The sequence below is a fragment of the Sturnus vulgaris genome, chromosome 18 (assembly GCF_052056855.1).
Source record: "Sturnus vulgaris isolate bStuVul1 chromosome 18, bStuVul1.hap1, whole genome shotgun sequence".
NCBI classification, from domain to species: Eukaryota; Metazoa; Chordata; class Aves; order Passeriformes; family Sturnidae; genus Sturnus; species Sturnus vulgaris.
Genome location: NC_142260.1, coordinates 3,871,255 through 3,890,479, shown reverse-complemented (window position 1 = coordinate 3,890,479; position 19,225 = coordinate 3,871,255). Strand labels below are relative to the sequence as shown.

The 19,225-nt window shown below is 36.9% G+C and overlaps 1 protein-coding gene across 6 annotated transcripts in view; it reads left to right on the top strand.

The window, feature by feature from the left end:
- The first annotated feature begins 3,482 nt into the window (after positions 1-3,482).
- Positions 3,483-19,225, top strand: part of IRAG1 (inositol 1,4,5-triphosphate receptor associated 1) — a 70,196-nt gene continuing 54,453 nt past the window's right edge. For 3 of the 6 annotated variants that reach the window (XM_088175620.1, XM_014876308.2, XM_014876304.2), the window contains exon 1: positions 17,060-17,142. The gene's annotated coding sequence lies outside the window, so the exon portion shown is untranslated. Of the gene's footprint in view, positions 3,625-16,623; positions 17,143-19,225 lie in introns of those variants that run through there. The other 3 variants (XM_088175618.1, XM_014876305.2, XM_088175616.1) reach the window with 2 other exon arrangements.

Genomic DNA, 19,225 nt, shown 5'->3' with positions numbered 1-19,225 from the left:
TATAAGATTATGGCAGATTAAATTTCGAACTGATTCTCAGATACCTTTGTCATTCAGTTGATGTAATGGCTGCTTGATTTCCTTTTTTAGTTGCTTGCTACTTCAAAGTACTTTGTTTCTCTGTTCTAAAAATTCCATTAATTTATCTGTTGCTGCCTTTTATAGTCTCAAAAGAATGTCAGCCTTGCTGTGAGAAATGCAAGTACTGCAGGGAGGTGATGAAGCAGTAACTGCTCTCCTAAAGACTCAGCTGCATGTTCAGTCCTTTCCCAGGATTGCTTTTGGAAGTGCTCAAAGCAGAGCAGCCTGTGGATACAACAAATGTGCCTCAGTTTCAAGTGTGCACAGAGGCCAGAGCTGATTGCTGCTGGTTGGAGCTCTCATCCAAGTGAGGTTTAGTAGAGGAATGTGGTGCTGGAAGACTGGGAGCTGCAGCTTGTGGTTTATAAATGTTTGTGTTTTCTCTTTCTTTTGTCATGGAGTAGAAAGAAAATAGCCTTTGCATCTTGAATTTATTATTCAAGTGTAATTTATTGAATATACATTTGACTGTAATACCAGAAATCAATGATCTTAGCAGTGTGGATGCTACCTGAAACCTCTGGACATCACTCTTGTAGTGCCTTCTTTTTATCCATTGCTTTCTTCTGGGTAACAATGCCACCACAATACTTACTCTGTATTACATCAACTGTTAAAGAGAACCTTGATGAAAGTTAGTTTTCAGCAAGTTTAACATGTGATCATTGATCACTGTGACTTTCATCACTGAGTCTGACAGCTGAAATAGTTTTCACTGGCCTTTGCCTGGTCTTTGAAAGGCTGAAGAAAAGTAATCTTTCCTGGACTGGAAGTTTGTGCCCTTATTGTTGGAATTTCAACAGCAGTTAGAAAATTCATTAAGCAATGCTCATTATTTTTGTACTGCAGGGGCTGCTGTATAGATTTAGTTAACTGCAGTTAAAGAATTAAAATATTTTGTGCATACTCAGCATAACCTTGTGTTGCACATTCATATTTACTATGACTTTATTAACTAATTTTTCTTCTGCATTTCAATGCAGGCTCTATTATATGTGTTAGTAGCCTCTATGAAGAGAACTCACAGAATCACAGAATTCTTTGGGTTGGAATGGACATTAAAGATCATCTAGTCCAAGTCTCTGCTGTGGGAAGGGACATCTCCCAGTGGACAATGTAAGACAGATCCCATCCAGCCTGGCCTTGAGTATCAGGGATGTGGAGTCCACAATTTTTCTGGGCAATCTGCTCCAGTGCCTCATCACCCTTACAGTAAAACATTTCCTTCCTAATATCTAATCTAAACTTACCCTCATTTAGCTTAATTGAAAACAACAACAAAAAAATCTTCAAGTAATTTAAAAGCTGAATTAAAAGTAGCCTTGTAAAATATAAAAGGAATCATTGAACTTCCATCTATTCCTTTTTGCTAGGCCATTGTAGTTTCTTTAGATGAGGCATCCCAGCCATTTCAAGTAATCCTTGTATTTATAGAGATGAAATGGTGTGAGCTATTCTGAATCTGCAGCAAAAGCTGTTCTACTTCATGATTCATAATGAAAATATTCTTGCCCTTTCCAAAAGCTAAAAGGGCATCCTCTGTGCAGAAGCTAATAGCAATGTATTTTGTTTCTGTTCACAAGTTATGTTTTGTCCACGTGGGCATCAGGGGATGTGTTTGTGTGTGCTTTTCTCTTCTGCTGTAAGTGTGGTAAATGCTATCAAATTTTCCTGGTCTTGTATCTTAAATTTCACCACAGTAATTGGGCAGTAGAATGTGAGCTGGTAGTGATCAAGCATGTAATCAAACACGGGAAAATATTTTTGCTTTCTTGGCAAATATTTCTTGCTTACCTTGGCAAGGTAAAATTCAAGGTGAATTTTGAAAAGGAAAAGAGAAAAGTGTATGAACAGATGTGGACAAACTGTTCCATAGCTATGCTTTTTCTGTGATTCCATAAGAAAAATCAGCATATTTGTGTATTTGCAGGGCTCTGATATGTACGTATTTGCAAGCCAAATTTATTCTTATGCAAGACGTGTAATGTTAGGTCAGTGTCTTAACCAGGCAAAATATAGTTAAGGGAATATAATCTGCTTCACCTTAACATTTAAACCTCTATTGATTTGATAGTTATGGTTGTGAGGGTAAGATTGAGAAAAGGAATGAGGAACCAACCTTCTTAAAAGAGGGATTTAATTTCTTTCTTTCCCCCTTACTTCCTGAAGAGTTTCCCTGGGGTATTTGACTTTGCTTAAATGGATCGTTGTGGAAGAAGCAGCAACCTTAGATATAAACAGTGAGAACAGAAATTTCCTCTCCATTAATCAAGTTGCTAGATTTTAAGAAGAGAATGAGGTAGTTGTAACAGGTTAGGCTGTGGGAATTGAGGGTAAGAGTGGGGTGATACAGTGCAAGGAAACAAAAAGTATTTATGTAAGTTACTGGCTCTGTTGTGCCTGTCACCTTAAAGCCTGTTTCTTAACATCTCTTTCATTGCATGGTATCTAAGACTGAGAATTAAATCTTAGAGATAATTAGTTTGAATGTAGATACATTAAATATTTGCACCCAAAGAAACAAAATGCAAGATATTTTTTTTTTCTTTGTACAACAATCAGTTTGAGTGCTGTTTTGACCAAGATATGATCTTGTTCAACAGTCATTCATTTGTACTTTGCTGCAGAGGAGCATCCTGCCTCGTTTTCCCTCTCAGAGGAATGGTGTGACTGCTGAAATCTTCAGACACCAACATACAGTCCAGAGCAGTTGCCCACAGGACCACTGAAAAAAAGGAATCCAAAAGCTCTTCATTGTTGAACTCATGCCCCATAGTCTGATTTAGTAGAAGTTTGGCTTCTGCAGGGGGATTAGGCTGGGCAGTGGCAGAAGAGTGGAAGCCAAGGTTTTCACTTCTGGTATTAGGACTCTGTTAAAGTGAGTGAGTGGACATGATGAGGATGGTAATGCATGGAGTGGTTTTATTGGTGCAGTGAATTTAATCCTTTTAGCCTTTATACAGAAATTACAAAGCTTGACAGGGTTATTAGTGAAGTATAAATGAAATCCACCAAACTATGCAGATGTCTGCAAGGTACAGCATACCAAACAGTAGAGTTCATTTTTGAAGTTCTCAGGAAGGCAGTGCTGTGAAAGAGAAGCTAAATGGGCAATGGCAAACAAAATTAAAGACTCTGTAGCTTAGAGACAGACAACATCTCACTTCACTATATCTAGCAGAATTTTGACCATCACTTCCCAAATGAGTAAGTCTGGCCTATCAAGTGGGATGATAAAAAGAGATGGATGCTAGATCTAGTCATTTTAATTACCTGGATTTGTTCCATTGAAATGTGGTTGCCAGGATATTGTTGCCTGAGTTATATAGAAGACATGCAGATGCTATATTCTTGCTTGTACAAAGGATGAAAACATTTTTGCAAAGTTTTCCCATTTGAACATTTCTCATGCAATTCAAAAATCCTGTTTAATAGTATTATCTGAAACATTGCATTTTCTCCGCTCCCTAACGTGAACAGAGAAGTTATTCTGGATGTGAAGAATCCATCTTAATTGAAAGAAACAAGAGAGACCTCAGCAAGGTAAGAGATTGAATTTGACACAGGTATTTTCATTTAATTTCTGGTTTTATACTTGGATAAATCAACATGTTCAGATCAGCTGAGCATACTGCTCCACCAATCTCACTTTTGTAGGCTAATATAGGATTATAGAAGGACTAACCTGAAGTAGGATAATTCAGGCTGCTTACTCAGATGCCTTGCCTTGCAAGAGTGCATAAAAACAGGGCCCCTGCTCCCCACGGGCTGGAGGGGACATATCAGTACTAAGGCAGCACCAGCCCAGCAAAGACAGCACAGAGATAATTAAATTATGGTAATGCCTGGACTGTCTTCAATATCTCATTTATAGATGGCCTTGCTCTATTTGTTGTAGAGCATCAGGACTGCACAGGTTCAGGGGAGGACATTTTAAAAAGTCAGTTAATGACTTTTGAGTTTGTAGGGAAAGGAATAAAGTGGCTCCTGCAGCATAAGCATGCAGTTATCCCAGATAAAAAGCACATGGCTTCAAAAGCTAATAGGCTTTAGAAGGAACCATTTTAATTCTTCAATTTAATTCTTCCTTCTCTTTCTTAAAATTGCATATATAGATTATTTGAATGTAGAACAAGTGTGGGTTTCTTTAATTATCTCTGAATGATTGGAAAGGGCATAAAATAAATCTTCAGGGCAGAAAATGTTTGGTTTAAAGGCTACACATCTTGGTCTGATGTTAGAGATTTTTCTTGCCTTATAATTCTTATGTTGCTGAAGGCTTTTTGGGGTGTTGCTTTTTTTTTTTCTTCTTTCCTTAAATATTTCATCAGCAAAACATTCCAAAATCCTATTTGTTAAATATTTTAACTTGCATAAACACATCACGTTTCCTAATCACTTTAGGTCCTTTCCTAGGAACAATGTTTGCTTAACAGTCCCCCTTTGCAGTCTTCATTTTATCATGGATTTGCAAGCAACTCTTCTTCCCCACTCCTTGTTCCTGTGGCTTGCAAGAGTTAAAGTCTTTGAACAGTCAGAAGAATTGCTCTAAAGTTCCTGTGATTTGGCTAAGCAGTAACATCTATTAGCCTTGGTGACAGCACGGGTGACAGCTCCCAGTTTCCTGTCTGATTAAAATTAAGTTTTACTGAGGATTTTATGCACTCACTTTTAAGAAGTTGTTTAGCAAAAAATATTTTTTAAAAAGTACTTGTTTTACCACATCCTGATTAAATTATAAGAACAGTGTTCCTGGCAAAGTATTAGAACAATTCCTCATAAGATCAGAGCATATGGACTGCTGTGGATTGTAGGTTGGTCTAGATAGGTAGAGGGGTAGAACATGAAAACTATAAGTAAAATCTAAGTATTTTTATTTCTCTGCAGCTGGGTAGAGTCCCAGTCACCCATTATATAATTAAATTTACCTATAATACTGCATGTTACCAAGATATCCAAGCAAATTAAGATGTACACAGAAGGAAGGCAATTTTACCACACTGAGAAAGGACACAAGGTGGTCTGTGGTAACCACACCTGATAAAGAATTAAATTTTGTCCAGAGGCATCATTAGCTTTCTGACTGAAGTGTCAAAACTGGATAGTAAAATGTCAGGCAACTGTTAAGTCACTCTTAGAAGGAAAATAATCCTAAGCTTTATATGAAGAAATACTGGAACTTTTCAAATAGAGCTTCTATTTTATTAAATTCTGTTGTTTACATGGCGCTGATTTGGTAAGGGAATAATTTTGCTTTTCTATAGTGCAAGCATAGTTTGGTTTTAATTATGCTGAAATGTACATCTTTTTTCCTTCTTGGCCTGAGAAATCAACAAGAATTCCCTGTATGTTTTAGCAAACAATAGACACTTGCATGAGGTGCTTCACAACTTAATGCTTATAGAGCTTTAAACATAGCTCTGCTTCAAACTGTTCCATGAATGTGATCACACTCTTCATGCTCAGGCTTTTGTTGGGCTCACCACAGGGCTTGCATGCAGTCAGCTTCCAGGGATTTTGGTATGCACTGACATGCTTTCCTCCTTTGGCTTTGGCATTTTTCCTCTGCTGCTGCTTCACTGTAGTAGAAATGTAAATCCCAGCTGTTTTGGAAACATCCTAAATGTTTGGGGGTTTGTCTTGTTTGAGGACAAGTAACTGACTAAGAGATTCTTCACATTACTCCTTACATTCTTTGTCTAAAGGCTATGGTTCAAGTCTTTCAAAAATTATAGACTAAAAGAAACTGTAGTTTTCAGGGAGTCTTAAAACAGCAGGAAGCTTTATTTAATGGCATGAAAAATACCCAGTTTCAACAAAAGCAACAACAAAATCTTCCTTTCTCTATGTCTTATCTGCCTGAAAGTCTTACCAGTCTGAGAGCTGAAAGATATTCATGAATCTGTCATTTTTGTCTTCTAAAACGTGACACTCATGCAGCTTAGTACAATTTATCCTGACAAGGTTTTTGCTCCTCACCTTGCCTGTTTCTTAATGTTTTCCTTTTCCAGCTTTGTGAAGATTATTCCAGTCTCGTCTTTGTTTCTGTGGACTCAGTCATGACTCATGACTTCTTCCCAAGAGACTCCATCTCCTTTTTTTCCCCTTTGTTTAAAGATGACTCCCAAACACCATCCCTAAGAAGGCCAATATTAGCAGCTCTAGCTAACTCTAGCCAATATTCTTAATACTCTCTTTTTATAGCCAGAACAGTACAGAAATTTCAGCCTTTTCCATTGTTCTTAGCTTGGTGAATATATCTACTCCATTAGCAGAAAAAAACCCCTTGTTCTATGGATCCAACAATTTTCATAGTGGTACTATTGTGCAAACTGTTAATATGCATATATACATATAACAATTCCCAAAATTATCTATTCCACTGACTTCCACTTAATTTGCTTGTGTACACAATGGCTTGTGGTGAAAAATATAACATCACTCCAGCTGGATTCCTGTTGGTAAGATGGCTTAGTGCTACAAGTCAAAGGAATGCTAATAGAATTTGACATGTAAAATTCAAATTGGTTCGGTGACTTTTGCAGCTTTCCTTGCCTCCCCCACCTCGATGTCAGGTCATTTAACAGTTTAATCACCAAACCACTTGTGTAAACATCTGTTTAAAAAAAGGTTTTTTAAAAACTGTTTTAAAAGACTTTTTTTAGAGGTAAACTTCTAAACCTCTCTTATTTGATGGTGAACTTGTTTCCTGTAAGCAGCAGCAAGCTTGGGATAGAGAGCTTAAATTTATATATCTTTATCTGCATCCTTATCAAAGGCAAAGGATGAAGTTATTCTGAGCATTGACTTAGCTACATCTATTTACTGATTTCTGTAGACTGTAAAATTGTATGGCTTTTGCACATGCTCATTTAAGATTTGAGTCTCTAAATTTTTAAGATGAGAAGCTGATAATATGAGATTTTGCTTCTGAACTTTTTGTAATTGCTGATACCAAATAGTTGTGCACATTCTCTACTCCAGCTGAAATAGCTTCTCTGTATTCAGTTGTCCTATTGACTGAATCGCTCTCAATTCATGCTGATCTTTACCAATTATTTGCTTTTTACTGAAAGTTTTCAGAGCTTTTTGTCTGTTGTGTGTAAACTCAGTCACTGCAAGAAATCATGTGTGAAAAGAGAAACCTTAAATTAAAGGGGTTTTTAAAATGTATTTTGGGCTACAAAATGTCCAAATAGAAATACTTTTGAATCTATGGGGAAAAACGTATTTGCCAGACACAGCATTCCATATTTATTTTGCAAATCAAGTAAAACAGGGATAGCTGTATAAACAAATACCAAGAAGCATTTTGATGTGATCAGGCTTTGAGGAGTTGATAAGAAGATACACCAGTCTAGAATAGATTCAAGGGTACAAGGCTTAGCAGCCCTGCTAGTTTTTAAAGACTAAAACTGGAAAAGAAATAAGTGTAAAAAATGTAAATATAAAGAATGTGTCTTGAATAAAACAGAATGAGCTTAGTAGGTTGGGTTTTTTTTAGGGGGCACAAAAGTAGGATAGAAAGCAAGTTTTAAAACCTGTATCAGAAAGTATTACCCAACTATGCGTTTTCCCAAAGAGGGATCAAATGCCAGACTGAACAAGCAGCACTTTGATTTCAATATTTGAAATGCGATTGAGCAGCTTTTTTTGGGGGTTCTCTGCACCACAATTTAAAAAAGGATAATTGCTTTCACTCAAAATTGCAACTGCATGGTTTTCCAAGAGAACTGAGAATTCCCAGCAAGGGATTGTTACCTTGGTTTAACAAAAAAATCAACAGGTTCCCCCTCAAAGAACAATGCAATTGCATTGTACCCTAGCCAGGCTTCAGAGGGAAGGAAAACCAGAAACCAGAAGCTATAAAATTTGATTGACAAGTTGATTTAGAACACGATGCAGGCAGCTAGGAAACGTACACGGCTTTTGTGAAAAGCAGAGACAGCACCTAAAGCACAGTGAAGTGATGTGGCTAACTCAGAAACAGTGGAAGCATTTCCAGGGAAGAGGAATGCTGACAGTCATTTTTCCTAACTGAAGCAACCCCCTGCAAGTGCAACCAATGCTGTCAGTCAAGAGAGCATGATGAAGCAATACTGAATAGTTTTCTCCCTTCCCCTGGTAAAAGCTATGCAGCTTGTTCTAGGAAAAACATCAAATCTCCTTCACTGTCATGTCCATCACTGTATGGAGGAATGGAATGTGGGGTTTTTTGTCCATGCTCTGTTTACATTCCTTACAGTTCACTGCTCAGGGGTTCTCAGCACATGCCTGTGTGTGAATCCCATTCAGGGTGGGGGCAGCAGCTTTAGAAGGCAAGCTGCTGCCAGCAGTTCTCATCCTTCTGACAAAAGCCCAGGTGTTCTGATGAACATCTAGGGGATAGAAGGTAAAAAGTGGAGGGACTTCCAATTTGCATTTTGATCTCTCATACAAAAGTAGAAGAGCTGTTTCCACTCTGTTCCAACCGCACTGGAGGGAGAAAGAGGGAACGTGAACTCCCTGCCTTTCTGGGCATCTGTTAACTTTGAGATCTTGCTGTACAATAACCAGGCAGAGCAGGATACTATGGCACTCCAAGGTGCAGCAGTTAGAAATCACACTGGCAATTTCTTCTCTTGCTAAACTTCACCACAGTGGCAGCATCAGAATATGGAGTGGCTGGATTCAAGGTCAATTAATATCCTTAACTTTTAGTTAAACTCTCAATTCCAGGATCCTCATATCTCATCAGAGTTACTGGATTCTCACATATTCATTATTTCTAAATAACATTTGAGTTGTTTTTGGTTTTTGTCCTGGATTGTCTTGGGGCTTTTTTTCTGTTATGGGGTAGTAGATGAATGAAAGGTTCTGAAGCTGTTGTGGATGAAGATTCTGTGTTTTAAATGAAGCAAACACTATCTCAAAAAGCAGAATCATTTGCTCTGCTAATTACAACACAGACCCTATGAGTGTTGCATTGCCTTGTTGCAGTATGACTTGATTCATTTTGGAATATACATTTCCTAGTAATGGCATGTCAGTCTCATTTTGTGACAGTTCAGTATATCACAAGGTGACATTGATTTTTACATAAATATATATATGTATAGATATATGTATGTTAGGGTATCTACTTATGAGATCTTTTAGTGTTAAATTCCTTTGTATAAGACTGCTGTTAAGCTTAACATTTCCTTTAAAATAACAGATAAATATTTGCTTTTTGAATTGTGAATAACTCTATGAAAAATAGAAAATATTGCTTATAATTAAGCAAAAAATCCCTAATTTTGCTGGCATTTTTGAACAAAACACGTCTTTTAGAACTAGGACATTTACCTTAAGGAGGATCTTAAGAAGAGAACATACAGAAAAATAGGTCAGTGGCTTCTCATTAATAAACACACACCAGGAAAATAAGATCAGACTGAAGTACAGGAACAAATGTAGAGAGGAGGTTTTAGGCTTTAGATCTGAGGTGAAAAAGATGCAATCTAATTCAGAGGGGAGTATGAAAAGGGGGATGTAGAAGGAGCACGTAGAGAAAATGTAATTTTAGAGTCTCATGTTGATAATGGTGTGTCTTTCCAGCAAATCATAAAACTGTATTTTAGGCAGTTCTGGAGGCATGGCAGAAATGCAGTGTGCTTTAAGGGCTACCTGACAAAAATTCCCACTGCAATGCATCCTGATAAACATTGGCAAAAAACAAAGCACCAACAGCTACTTCTATGTGAAGCTGCAAATATATTAAAGAAATGATTCTATTAATCCCAGCTTTGCAAAGGTTCAAGGCAGACAAACATTTAGCTGTGTGCATATGGTGGTGCTGACTATGCATAATCAGTTCCTCTTGTTTTCTGAAACTGCAAACATGTGCTCAGTAGAAATGTGTTGAGACTTTTAAAAAAATTAAAAATTAATACTCTTTGCATACTTCTAAAGAGATAAGCAAAAATTGTGGTTGCAGTCCCGAATTCAATCCCTTTTCTGTAGAACATCAAGTAGCTTATTTAAAACTTTAGAAAATGTTCTTACATATATAGTGTATATATAAAAAATTTTGCCCCCTCCCTCCTTTTTTTTTTTTTGGAAACAGTTGAAACATGCTGGCTGAGAAACAACATTTTGAAGCCAGTCACTTTGATCCAAATGATCATATATCAAATATCTGAAAATGCAAAGGTGCTGTGTTACAATGGAAAGTGACAGACAACTTCATTCACAGACATTCCTACTGATACAATTTTATTTTTCCTTTTTAAAATGCACCACCTTAGTACTGTCTAAGGAAAAGTACAAAAACACAAACCATCCAGTGAACCCTGCAACAGCCTGGCAGCAGCAGTAATTGAGTCAACAAAAATATATGTTAAAGCTTTTCTCTAAAATTCTACTGGTAAAGGTGGAATAAGTTTTCTATCCATATTTTGGGAAACTTTAGAACAAATGGCAGCATAAAATTGCAGCATTGAAAGCAATTATCTACCAAATCAGTCTCTGAGCAGGATTTACACTTATTTTTACTTTTTGCTGTAGGAATGGAAGTCACCATTTCAGGGGACCTAATAAAATCTTCCCACATTGCTTCCTCAGAAGTTTATTATTACCATGTGCTAAATGTAAACTTCAGCCTGTAAATAATTCTTAAAATCTAGGGCTGTTAATTGAATCTGCAAACATTCTGGATCAGTGTGGGTAGGCAATATGCTTCTATCAAGTTTCACACGAGATTAGTAATTTTTTATTATTAATTCAGCAAGGGAATGTCATCTTAAATCCTTAAAAAATGTCTGTCTTGCATGCTTTTCCTGCAAATCTTAAGTATCTTCTTGCAAGATTTTAATATCTCTTGGACTAGATTGGAATATGGCAGGAAGTGCAAATTCAGTATGAATTCTGAATTCAGGAAGAAGTAGAACATTTACTAGTTTGGCCCAGATTGGTGTGCAGTACTACCAGTCTCCTTCACTTGTACTTCAGATTACCAGAGTATGCCATTATATGTCTGTACAGCCATGTGGAAGGAGAAGTCTGTAATCCTTTGGAATTCTCCTAATTCTTCATTTCTGTCTAATTTCCCACAACCAAGGTCAGGTGCAGCTTAGTCCTAGAAATTATTAACCTCTTCAGCTTTCCTAAAAGATCCCCAGAGAAGAAATTTTAAAACTTCATCTCTTTTCTTTTTCTGCAATCCTGCTATTGTGGATCTCATTTTAACCCCTCACCAGCCCCAAAATCAAAACAGAAAATGAGCTCTGATGGGAGAAGCTCTCCATAGATGATTATTTACCCAATAGCTATGACTGTGTCAAATCTTCTGGAAGATTTTCTTTGACTGAGAAACTTTCCTTTTTTTTTTTTCCTTCCCCCCCACTATCAAAAGCTATCAGTGTTTTTGTGTGGGTTTGTTTTGCTTAGGTTTTTTTTTGTTTGTTTGTTTTTTCGTTGCTGTTGGGGGTTTTTGTGTGTGTGTGTGATGCTCCCAAAAGGATTTTCCCTAGAACACAGGACAATCACATAACAGTGTGTTTAATGTATTGCTTGTAGGCATGCTAAGGTTTCAACTGCTATAACAGAAATTAAAGCTTAACCTCAGAAAACAGTTAATTAGACTAACTGAAATGCATCCATGACCTTGGAAGACTATGTGTACTAATAAAATATTTGATATATTTAGCTTCTTGGCAGGCTAGATTTTAAGGGCATGGAAGCAGAGGAACTTCCTTGCCCACAAAGGTTTAAATTTCTGATACTGTTTTGCTTTCCCATAAATTATTATAAACATCCTAATTTGGTGCTTTATTGGAACTCCATTTTTAAAACCACTTTCTTAAAGAGAGGTGAAAAAAAAAAGACATGAATATGGGAAAAGAAAATATAATGAAAATACAATGCTTTGAGTAACATTTTTCCAGAAGAACTTGGGCTTTGAAACTGTGTTTGTCAGTTTGGATTATTTTATTGATCATCTGGCAATGAAAGCTGGAAAACAGATTGATGTTTTGTTTCTTGTCCCCTGCCTGTTTCTCATATAGAGATTATTAGCTGGCTATTTTGGGACTATTTTTGAGAAAAATGTTAGCTTTTTATAAAAAAAAAAAAAAAAAAGACTCCTTGTGACTTGATGAGGAGGGGTTTTGCAGGCACTTCCAGTCCTTGTCCCTGGAGTCTCCAATCTTTCCGTGTAACATGGGCTGGTGAACAGGATCATCTGGACCTCAGTCATTGTAGGTGAGAGCTGGGCTTTGCACCACTAATTAATGGTTTGTCATCAATCTCGTCTGTTTCTGTTTGGAGCCAGGATTATTAGAAAGGCAATCGAGCCAGTTTCTCGTGTTTGGGCTTGGATGTTTATATCTTATCAAAATTGACAGAAAGTACAACAGCACCTCTGGCTGCTTGTTAGAAGTAGGAAAAAATGGCCCCAGCTGAGCCTGCTTCAAGGCCTTTTAAAGCCAAACACACCAATAAAAGTTTTACACCTCTATTATTTATACTTTTGACCCAATAATAGACTCCCATGATCCTTAGAGTGACTTTCAACTGACCAATCCAAAGGTAACTCCCTAAGTTCTGTGAAGAAGAAGAGAAGAAGATGAACAAGAAGAAAAGACACCACCCAAAATTCTCCATCCTGTCCCCTAACTACCACTATACTGTAAAAACATCAAATTTAAAACCCATCACCCAGTGAAAATACACACATCTGACCCACTAGACATTTGTGATTTCTAACTCATTATTCATATTTACAAGCCTTCTCCAAGGTTTCAGCTCCAGAGCAGTGTTTTCAAGGGGGTCTGTGCCAGGAAGCACAGAAAGCTCAAAAACTTCAGATTCTTGAGATCCAACAAATCATGACATCAAAGCAAACTTGATTTCCATAGAGATGTTTTCTTTAAGATGATTGGGCTCTAGCAAACCTCTCCTTACCTCCTTCTGCAGACTCTGCAATTTCATATTCTTTTAATTTAGCTTCTCTTTTGCTGGAGAAAATTGGAAGCAAATTCCCTGCCTTTGAGAAGACTCATCTAGATGTTGCTGCATAAACATTATTAAAAGTTAATAAAGTTTGTTACATTTTACAGAAATTATCTAGCATGGCTGACTGGCAAAGTGATATTGATTAATAGCACCCTTTTGAACCAGCACACATTTTAGTTCCCTTTTTCTGGGTTGCATTCAGGATTTAATATTCAGCAGAGTGAGTTCCAGATGGGAAAATTTTATTGCATGTTTTTGAATTGGATTTTTTTGTTTGTTTGTTTCATATATTAACTTAGGAAAATTGTTCTTATTTTGGTTTTTTCCCTCCTGTCTGGATGAAGCTGGCAGATAAATTGCATACATAAATAAGATTTGCATAATGGGTGCCATCAGATGAGAGAAGGTGACTTCAGTTTTGTGTGCACTCTCATGGTGGCAACATACAAGCCAGAAAAGCCATTGAAAACAAAAATCTTATGCAGGAGCAAACATTTAAATTTGGAAAAATGTTCTGTGCAAGAAAACAAAGGGACACAGCAAAAATTTGGCATAAACCTTAACTCAGGTAACTAATTTTTCCACACAGTTGAGAAATTAGATGATGAGAATGATTCAATAAAGAAAATTGTCAATGCACATTGTTATTTGTGTGGAGGACCTGAGATGGACAGAGTTCTAAGTGTGATGCAAATGAAGTTTTAACTGATAAAAACACCTTTGAGATGCTTTTAAAATGGAGCATGAAAACTCGTGTCCTAGAACTGCAGTTTTAAGTGCAAATGTTATCACTTCTGCTGCAAATTTTTAGCCTGTCTGATGAATAATCTTTGTACTTTAGTCACTGGATAAAAAAATAGAGCATGTAATCGTGACTTGCCATTATGGATGGCTATTACATATGCACAGGAAGGCTAATAAACAACATTTTAATGCAAAGTTTCTTTAAGTCCTGAAGCATAAAATCTTCAAAAATAACAACGACAATAATAATGTAAATCTTTAAAAATATGAGAGTTCTCAAAAGTTCAAATGAAGATACCTACAACTATTTCTACACAAATATCCCATTTCTGTTAAATTTCTTACCTCCCAGACTGCCCAATTAAAGCCAAAACTAGAAAAAAACAAAGATTGTGGCAAGATCACTCTTCTGCTGTTGCTAGACAAAGTTTGTGCTTGAAAATGGTTGTGCTCCAAAAATGAAGTCCCTGTATGGATCTTACTTGAGCCTGAGAGGCAGAGCTCTCCATTGCTCCAGTATGGCAAGGATTTTAGTGCTTGTGTTTAGTGCTGGTTTTCACCTCCTCCAAGGCACAAGTAAAAATCAGAACTTGAGGAGCCCAACCCAGGAAACTTAACATTGCTTTGTTAAATTTGCTCCTCCTGCACTGCTGTGAAAATCAGGGAAATGGGAAGGTAATGGGTGGGATGGGGACACACACATCCCATAACCACCAAGCCATGTGTAACTGCAGAGAACTGCATCTAGCTACTCTGAAATACTTCAGAATACTTATAAAAAAATAATTTTGTGCTCTCCCAGGGGTATACAATACTGGAATACTGGCAACATAAATATGTTGTGTTATGGGGGAGTGGCCAAGCCATCTGTATTAGAATGTTTTTACAAAAACAGATATCACCAGATCTTAAAAAAACCAAGCAAACAAATGACTTTTATATGGTGCATGTTACTATGCCTTCTTTATAGAATTTTAACAATCTAGTTGTTTGTTGAATTTAATGAAATAATTAAATTTTAGCTGCTACTATTTCCTCATTCAATAATTTCGATTTTGGCTAGCAGCTTTCATCTCTGTTTGGCCTGAAATTTCTCACATTAAACAAATCTCTGGACAAAGGATCTGCCAAAGCTATAGAACAGAAGATATAAAGCAATTTTGGGAGCAGAAGACTGATGGAAGTTTTGTTTTCCTCCTCTTTTGAGTATCTCCAGGATCCTTCTGTGTCCCTTAAATCCTACCTGGGCAGCAGGAGTCACGTTTATGTGGTGCAAGTGGAGGGGCCAAACAAAACTGAAACTCTGCCTCTATAGGCTTCCCCCTTAGTAGCTGCAGTAGCTTAAATCTGCTTTACAAGCACCGGTTTCACTAACTCTCTGGGAACTTGAAAACACTCTAAGGTTACTTTAATAAATTTGGACTAAATTTGGCCACCAGTGGCTGTAGGATGCTAGACCAATGAACAAGCAACTTCAGCGAAAAGTTTTATTTCCCAGAGGACAGTAATGCTGAAAGACAGTAAACAACTTGTTCTTGCCCAAACTGGCTTCAAAGCAGTCGTTGCTCTGAAAGGGATGAAAGCAGATTTAAAAGAAACACGACTTCTGTCGTAGACAAATGAAGCATTTGACACTTGTGGCCTAGAAATTCTGAGAAAATAAAGCTGAAAAATGATGAGTTACAGATGCTAGTAAAAATTCTGTAGCTGCAGATAGCTAGATGGAAGACTGAAACCATGCTGAGTCACAGGAGGCTATTTCAGAACATGAGTTTGTGGGTAATGAAGCAGTAATTCAAAAAGATGAAAGGAGGTGTGTTAAAATGCTTTGTCAGAGTCAGTGCTGGTGTGAAGGACTGTAAGTGGACAGAGGACATCGGTAGCTGAAAAGGTATAGGGAAAACCCAGCTACTCCATTTACATGGGGAACAAGCTTAAGCACCAGTGTTAGAGAAGTTGTTCAGAGCCTTTTTCCTCTTCATTGATCTTTGGAACAAAGAATGTCTTTAAGTGTAGAATAATAATCTGAAACATGATGTGGCACAAAGCAGGTGCTCAGCTTTGTATTTTCTGTGCTGTGTTGCCATCAACTCATCTTTGCCCATTTCTCCTACAAGCCATGCACCAGTGCCCTATGGTACTTTTCAAGTCAAATCATCAAATCTTTACTTCTTTCTTTTGTCTGATTTGTTTCTGCCTTACTGCTCTTATCAGCCACTGTCAAAAGGCAGTTAATTTAGTATCTTTTGCTGCTTTCTCTTAAAACAGCCCTAATATATCCCCTCAAATCTTACTATCCAATTTTACATGCAATCTGCTGCCTGTTTTGGGTTTTTTTGGTTTTGTTTTGTTTTTTTTTCTTACATTACTCACTTTCTTTTCTCTTGTCTTTACTTCAATTTTGAAAGGATTTTTGGACAGGTTTGGCTTTCTTACATTTAATAACTTCCCAGCACCTGGCTTTAGAGAACTCTTAGGATCTGTGGATGTAATTGTAATACAATAAGTGAGTAGTCTGAAGCAGCTAAAGGGCTGAAGTAAAATCTCTGTCAGTTTTAGAGCTGAGAGCTCTGAATCACATGCAAGAGATTGCTCTGTAGGTACCTGAATGTACTGTGGTAAAGGTTTTGGGTTTCTTTTCCCTCTTCAAGCCTCATTTGTAGCTACATTCTCTCATGGGATACAAGCAAGTTCTGTGGATTCACTGGGAATTATTCCTACTCTGCAAGTGAAGAGCAGAGCCCATGACTGGACCGAAGCCAGCGTTCTTTAAAAGTTCACATGCCTTCTATTTGCTCTCTAATTTAGACTCCTTCTGACCAAACAAAGGGAGGGGGAGAGCAATGAAAAATAGTAGCCTCTGTGTCAGTAAAAAATTCTAAGGGTTAACATAACATGATGTAAACTGTTTCATCTGTTCTTCCTACTTGCCTATTTTAATCAGAAATGAGTAAGTGGAGCTTATATGCACTGAACTTGAAGAATGCTAATGGGATGTCTGCATCATGTTGTACCCAGAGTACTTATGCCAGAACAGGAGAGCCTTTAATTCTGTAATTCTCTGAGGCAAGAAAAGCTTTCTGAAGAGTTACTTTAAATTTAAACTCTCATTCTAATGTTAGGCAGCCTGTTGGATCTCCGAGTTAAAAATTGCTTCAGCTTTAGTTACTAGAGCCAGATGTAACATTGACCTTAAATGGTAAAAGCTCCCAAGAGTGAAAGAGAGGCTGGCCCGAGGGGAAAGAGAAGAATAACTGAAGTTTTAGGTAAGTAATCTCTATTACCAGGAATAAGCTCTTTTTCAGCTGTGAAACAGAACGGAACCATTTTTCCTCCTTAAAGGTACAGTACTTTGTTCTTGTGATAGCAGGGAGCTGGTTCTTTACCTCTTCTCCTCCACCCTCTTCCAATTCTACCTCTTTGTCAGATTTTAGCTGCTTAAAAACTGGGTGTAGTCAATGTAACCTCGTTCTGCTTACAAACTGTTTGGGACTCTACAAGAATGAAAAAGAAAAAGCTGTGTTAATTATACTGAGCTTGATTAATAAAGGTGTGTAGTCAGTAATTCGAGGCAACCCGATTCACAGATACTGTGTCATCTGTATTGTGCTAACCAAGAGAGAGTCTTAGGAGCAATCCATTTTACAGAGAAACAGATAAGTCACAGATTGCTCTTTTTCTTTTTAATTGTGTGACTTCCCTTATGCTTTGAACACTGCTGGAGTGGTTCATGTTGGTGGAATACCTGGTCTGGAATTTATCTTTTAAAAAGGCATTTCCAGAGCCATTTCTTTACACAGTCTGTGTTTGAGTTAAGTCCTGTTAGATGTAAATTAATACCACAAAGTTGTGTTTAATTGGAAGGCTGTAGAGAGAAAAACAAATATCTTCAAGTGTTATAACGTGTTTCCTTTAGTACAGAAAAATCTCTTTATTTGTTTTCCTGATATTGTGGTTTTCAGTTTTATCTGTGCTATTTGGTAGGTACTCTGAATTAAAATGGATTCAATTTCCTTGACAAATTACAACACATTTTTGTCTTACTAATGTGTATGTTAAGGTCTTCTTATGCTCCAGACAACAGAATGTAAACAACATGAAAGAATGAGGTCAGTGCAAGGAAGTGATAGCTGCAATTAAAGACTTAGGTTTCTGTTACTAACTCACATTATGAACAACTTGTGTTAGTGAGTTGCTATTTCAAATCTGCATAGCATGGCTTCACCTGGTGAAAAATTCTCTGCAATCAGTGGTGAATTTCCACCTCTGCAAAGTGATTAGAGCATAGTTTGTAGTTTCTGCCATACAGAGTTTGGGTGAATTTAGAGCTCTTAGTGTAGACAGTGTTCTTGTGGGTGCTGACAGCTACTACATTTCTATTTCATATGGTAGGTGTGTGTACACTTTAGTGAAAGTTTGCTTCAGCTTCAAGAGACTGTGATAAAAGAATCTTACTTGTTAAAGCATTTCAAATCTTGTTGCAAAACTTGTAATAGTTTTTCCTTTTATTTTTCTCTGGACTATCATTAGTGAACAGCTTAGTATATTTAGGTTAAACTTCTAGCTGACCTTCATGTTTTAAATTAATAATAATATCCCAAATCAACAATTATATCACACTTGGAGCCTAATAATCTAATGATACAACTCACAGAAATCTAAGTTTATTAGAGCAGTGGAAATTAAGAATTAGTCCAGTACCTGAAATGCTGAATACTGATGGTCCTCACTTATATAATGGTCTTGTATTTCTGCCCTCCAAAGACCCTTGGTCTTGCATGTGTTACTTTACTTGTGATGTTTTATGCAACCCTTCAACTTGTGCAAGGATATATAACTTTAGATGGTATTCTAGAAGGTGTTTAAGTTTCCATGACTTATTTTTAACAATGTGTTAAGGTTGGGATAACTAATCTGTGTCTAATTCCTCCAAGTCTGAACCAAGTGTATATATCTAATGCATGATATAGCACTTCAACAACTATTGTTCTTATTTCACACAATTCTTCCTTTTTTTGTGACTTAGAATATGAAATAAAGTGCCTGTGTGTAAATTTATCTTCAGTAAAGATATTATCATGACAAAAGGGTAATTTAATACAAAAGTACAAGTTGCTTATTTGTGTATAATGACTATTGTGTTAACATCAGCACTGATAAGTAGCTAGGATTTTAATTGTATTTAACTTTTAGAAATCCATCTACTTCACATTTTTCTGGATTAAGTTCTAAATTGTCTGTGGGCATGAAATCTGTATGCTTCCTTACCTGCTGTCCTTTTTTGTGTCTGGGTCAGTTTTAATAACTGTAGTCCTATTTATCTGGGACCAAAACATTGGAAATTAAGAATTATCTAGAGGCCAGATTAATAACTCCAATGTTTAGCCCCAGCCTCTTCGATCCTCCTTTCAATCAGTCTGCTTCC